Source organism: Pelodiscus sinensis, chromosome 2, assembly GCF_049634645.1.
Source record: "Pelodiscus sinensis isolate JC-2024 chromosome 2, ASM4963464v1, whole genome shotgun sequence".
NCBI lineage: Eukaryota > Metazoa > Chordata > Testudines > Trionychidae > Pelodiscus > Pelodiscus sinensis.
The window spans coordinates 205754181-205760180 of NC_134712.1; the positions used below are offsets into that span (position 1 = coordinate 205754181).

Below are 6000 nucleotides of genomic sequence, written 5' to 3' on the forward strand. Positions count from 1 at the left end.
AAAGATTATGTACATAATAGATTTACTTGTAGTAAACAATTAAAGCGTGGGAAGGTAGTTTGTTCAGAATTACTTGGACAGAACAGTCCTATTAAAAGTCTAATTAGAGAGCATACTGTACTTCTAGACATATTGTATTTGCTAAACTTGTATCTCTTCCTCACAGGGAAATGTCAAAAAGGTTGTGATCCCCCCTTGCCAGCTATTCTTATATTCATACATGAATGAAATGATTAGTTTTAAAATTAATTGGAATTTTGTTTGCTATCATGTAGCAGATACAGTAGACTTGAATTATCAGTAGAAATAAATCTCAAAATGAAACGAAACATTTCCTTTGGTCATACAAGCCATATTCCAAGCTATTTTACATAGGAATATATTCATGCTTGGAGGCTCATCTGTCTGAGAGTTTGTAAATCATATTCGAAATGTACATCACATAGAGTGGTTGAAATGAAAGATTTCTAGCTTATACGCTGAATGAAAGAGAAAGTCAGTGGGCAGAGTTTGGTTTTTTTGGACTATGCAATAAAATCTCATATGTACATTATCTACTTTTTCTTACTGTCCATTTCTATGCTTGAAAAAATTAGGGTTTTTTAAAAAAACTGAAATATTGATTCTTTCCATAAGATTCCTGGCTAGTAAAAGTTAGTGAAACCTTCTTCAATCAAAAGGAATAGCATCAAGTTAGAATTCAAAAAGCTTATGACACTCAGCTAAACAGGGTGGCATAACAGATGACCAAGTTAATGTTTCAACCAGTTATAAATGCGCACTCCTTTGTAATAAGATAGAGCAACTTCAGTATGATTTAAATGGCTTCCATCAACTCATTCATTTTAAGCAACAGGTACCAAGTATTTCAAGAAAGCAAGGAGTATCTTTACTTACATACTTTTCTACTGCTATACCTCTGGTTTCAATCTGTGGCAATGCTCTTTTTTGGTGAGCACTGTCATGACACTGGAAATCAGTCTTAGCAGTTATATTTACCCTTCCTCCTCCTCTTCCTCCCAAAATAGCCAAGCCCAGCGCTATTTTTATCCTCACAACTTCCCTGTAAGGCTGGGACGTGCTATTATTCCCATTTTACAAACACAAAAATTGGGTGCAGGGACTCACCTAAAGCTGCACAAGAAGCCTGAAGCAGAGGAGAGACTTAAATCCACTTCTCTCAAGCCCTAGGTTAGTGCCCTAGCCACTAAGCCAAACATCTTCTGCACTTTAAGTTTCCTACTTTAATAGAATTTCTAGGGAAATTCAGAAGCCTCCGTTAGAAACAATGTTTTAGGATAACAACTTCCTTTGATCACAGCATTGAGAGTAGTGTCACATTTTTATAACAGAGTCAACAGATTGCTGATGGTTTTGTACTCCCCCCACTACAACCTCAGCTTACAAGCACTGATGCAATTGGATTGTCCAGATAGCATGAGTTAGGCGTGCAAAATGATATTAATCCTACATTAAAGAAGTACTGTACTAATCTAAAGGGAAGCAGTACTCTAAATTCTAGTTTACCTAGGACTCTACCATCAATTGCATGAGATAGTTCAAGGAAGGGAAGGGTGGCATGTTCTAACTAGCAATCAGCTGACCATAGTACTTATTTCATTTCCAGCTTCTGTCAGGCTTAGCATTGCTATAGGGAGGATCCAATTAATTTATTTTAGAAAATCATTTATGCTGTGAAAGATGCCAGTTAAAAAGAGTCTGAAAGTGACACTCCCTTTTGCTCCCTCAAATGAAAGGCAGGGAAAAAAGCAGTTCAAGTTCTAGGCTGCTGCTTCCATTGCTCCAATTATTGCTGAAATGCTCCAAGAGAAAGGGGAAGGGAGGATTAAGTATCTGAGATTTAATAATATCAAAAAACAAACCCAAGAAAGAAATTTTAAACCATGTATTTTATAAGGATACTTAGGAGCAGTAAAGAGCAAAGACAATGTTTTGGGGTTTTCAGTGATTTTTGCAGAGATAATGGACAAATGAGATTCAAGCAAAATAGACCCGGGATCTATCATAACAGATGGAATTGAATGAGAGGAACAGCAAATTCACCATGGCTCCTGTGGATACTTCATGACTGATTGTTCCTTGTGATCCTCCACTTTGTATCACCATGGGATAGTGCAGCATGCTTGGGTCCAAAAAGGTCTAAGGACAACTTGTCTCCATAGACTACCATCCCAGATTTATTTGTATGGTTTTTAACTGATTAGCCTGCCTAGAATATTTAGAAATAGTTGCAGAATGGCTGAATATTTTCCTTCAGTTCATTATATGATTATTGGCATCTCAGCTCTCTATACTAAAAAGTGCTGGGCCAAATTCATCCATACTGTGATTTTACTCATCAGTAGTTATAGAGGGCCAATTTCATATACAGTGTAATTATTCTCTGCTAAGATTGCAAGGTAGGATACAATGTGCAGCAATATTTATAGTCAGTGTTTGAAACCCAGATTCAAAATTATAGTATACAGCTGAAAGCCAGCAACCTACTTGGGTGCTAAAATCTTCTTTTGTTCAATAACACAATTGTCTGAATCTGACTCACTTTTTCCTATTTAAAGAACAGCTAAGGGCATGTGACATTGAAGGTGCATTTCAGAAAGTTGAGACTTCACTTTCCAGGATGAATATTGAGACCGATGAGAGGGTATCTCACAATTTGAAGTATTTAAAGGTGATTCTGCTTTCTGTCCAATATCCTCCCAGTTGTCATAGTCAAAATCTTAAAATCTTTATTCAGCTTCTGCTTTTCATAAAAATATATAGTTCCATTATCTTTCTCTCTCTGCATCTATAGAGATTGTCAGCAGAAGACATTTGGGAAATACTGAATAATATAATGACATAATAAAGACCACACATCAGCATTAAAAATCATTAAAAAATGAACCCATCAAATCAGAGCAAGGAAAGTGGCAGAGCATTCTATATGAAGAAGAGAGAGAAGCCAATGCTGAAGCCTTTAATGCAAATCCTCTCAGATTCCTTGGTTTCAGATCTGACTCTTTAGATCCCGAAATACTTCTTTGTTTTCAGTGCTAAAGAGAACCATACCAGAGACTGTTTCCTGTTTTGCCAGCAACCAAAAGCTCCCAAACTTCAGCCCACACCGGTAAATGAATATTAGGAAAAGAAAATTAACTAGCAAGATTTCCTCCATTCAATGCCTCCAACTATCTACAGCACATATCTAGAGACATTTCATCAAGCTGAGAATAACCATATGTCGTCAGACACAAAATACATAGAAACCACAAGAAGAGAGTATGAAAGATCCTACTATCTGGAAGGATGGTATAGTCAACAACAAACAGATATAAAATGGCTATCTTAGGACTGTAAGTGCTTGCCTCTCCCTAATTTAAAGTGTCTATCAGAAAAGCATTCTGGGAAAGGTATCTATACATATATATATGGATGATGCTAAAGTGGAAAATTCAGAGAGGATCAGGCAATCAGAGTATATAGTTCTTAAGCTACAAGTGTATATTTTCAAGAACTAGAAGTCAGAGTGGCAAATATACTGGGTTTTCATAGCTGGTGTGAGAGAAGTATTGTTTGTTTGCCTGTGATATTATAATTTTATAATAAAAATACAGATGATGGTTTGATTTCCATTGCATTCTGTGCTTAAAGTTTGCTACCGCTGCATCACAAAGTGCTATGATACTGGGTCTGGTGACCCAAACATACAAACTTGACAATCTTTCTCTTGATCCATAAACCATACTCAGAATGTCCAAGCATAGCTGCCACTTTGGAGAGCCCAAAGAACAGCTTCTCTGCAGGTCTTCAGGGAGGCCAGGATATGGATAGCTAGCTGCTGCTGCAAACCTTGGATTTTCTATGCACTGTATTTCATAGGATTTGGCCTTTCATGATCTAATGAAAACAAAGCAGAGAAATAGCAGATAAAATTCCTAAGTGCATCTGCACAATGGCTTTACCAGCACTTCATGTTTTGTGAAAATAATTAGCTAGAGAGAACTCCGCTCCCTGCAACTATTACATGATATTTATTAATCCACATGGCCAGTCCTGCAAAGTGCTCCGATGTGACCACTACTCCAATTGCTTTCTGCGGGAGTCAGAGATCTTCAGCACCTTGCAGGGCTGCATGACATATCACCATGCAAAAGACATTTTATAGACTGCTGCTGAATTAAATATCTTGAAAATTAATCTCCTGGTATTAACTCCCAGAGCATTGTCGGTTTGTGGTAAAGAACACTTCAAACAGACTATCAAGTAGGCTGAGCCCTAACCAAAAAACAGTTTCTGCAACTGCCTTCCCCCTCTTGCCATGCAGATTGTAACCATTTCAGGAATGCTGTTAAAGGAACTCAATTACATGGGCGGGCCTTGCATTCTAAGCACGGAATTAAAAATCTCTGTTTCGACACCTATTTTGGGATCACAAATGCTCATCAGCATTTCATGGTAATGAAAGCTTTAAAGGCACCATCGTAATTTTTCACATCCTTTCCCAGTTCCAGAGGGGAATGGTGGAAAAGAGCATGGGTTTTTTTTTTCATTAGTGGATCATGCAGCTGCGACAGTTGGAGTGACATGAGGGCTAGCAGTGCTTCTCAGCTGTGTAATTATACACACCCTGAGGAACATTCACCTACTTTCCAGCTGCCTTTTAAAGAGATAGGGCGGAGAAAGACTGCCCTATCATTAGTTCCCATTATGTGGTATAGCTGAATGAGCCAATTTGCACATTTGTTGTTTCTACAAAATAGAGAGTAATGAGGTCAAGAAAATCAGCAAGGGGAGGAGGGGCATTAAGACCAACCTTGAGGCTATCAGCCAACCGTGCTCCTGCTCCCATTGATCTCAAGGGCAAAGCTCCTGGGTCCAATCTTGTGAGCAGCTGTGTGGAGCATTGCTGTTTGAAATAATTAAGGTCATATCCTTTTTTTTTCTATAGATGGGCTGGGCCCTGATCCTGTGAGAAGCACTGAGCAGCTTCAGTTTTCTTTGACCTCGGTGTGCACTTAGAAGGATCTTGCCTTGCTCAAGGAAGGAGACACTCAAACAAAGCTTTGTTCTCTGAGGGCCAGCCAGAACATAAGTCATTGCTGTAGAAGCACACTGGATGGACCAAAAGCATCTCAAAAGACTATATAGTAGCCCCACTCCTGTATGAGTGTGCAGGGGAGATTCCCTCAGAACATCCACACGTGGAAGCATCACTCATCATGCAGCTGCTTGTGCTCTTAGGTTGCAGGGTTGCATCACAGCACCTCCTGAAGCACACAGGGCTGTGACAATGGCTTCACCCTCAACTACACACCCAACACACCACAGAAGGGCAGTAATGGGAGAGCACATGCTATGCTTTTTATACATATGTAGCTGACCTCGGCGGTGGGTGAAGGTAGGGCTGAGGTAGGCAAGCCCCTGCCCCTGCTCCAAGGCCCGCCCCTTCTGCCTAGGCCATGCCCCCATTATAGGGAGGTGGGATGGCGTGCGGCCCAAGCCACCCTGACCGTTGAGCATGGGGAGGGAGGAGCGTGGGCATCACTTTCATCCTTGTTCTCAGAGACATCCCTAGGATTTATGGGCCCTATACAGTACTATTAAACTGGTGCACCTCTCCCTGACAACAGCCGAGGGAAGGGGAGATGGCAGATAATGATTTTTTAGAGATGTGTTTTTATAATCTTCAGCAACACATGAATAAATTAGTTTTGAAGTAAATTTTAAACTGAAGTCCTATAGAATTCAAAAACTGACAGCATATACTTGGGGTTGGCAAATGCCTGTTAAATGGCTTCACTACCACTTGAATGGCTCTTTCACGGGCTCAATGTCTGCTAATAGGTCTGGCAGGATTTTTCACTTTTAAATTAACTAGATCCTCTCTGGAGGAAGCAAAGCATTGACCCAGGATAGAAAGAGGAGGATAGGTGGACATTAGGACCCAGTGGTGCCCCAAATTTTTGGGGGCCTTATGCAGTTGCATCTTCTGCGTAT

General features: G+C 39.9%; 1 long non-coding RNA gene across 2 annotated transcripts in view; it reads right to left on the bottom strand.

The window, feature by feature from the left end:
- The window catches only part of LOC112543694 (uncharacterized), a 47510-nt gene extending 46510 nt beyond the window's left edge, over positions 1-1000 (bottom strand). For both annotated transcript variants that reach the window (XR_012902025.1, XR_012902026.1), the window contains exon 1: positions 898-1000. This is a non-coding gene — a long non-coding RNA (uncharacterized LOC112543694). The remainder of the gene's footprint in view (positions 1-897) is intronic.
- Between the last annotated feature and the right edge of the window lie 5000 nt (positions 1001-6000).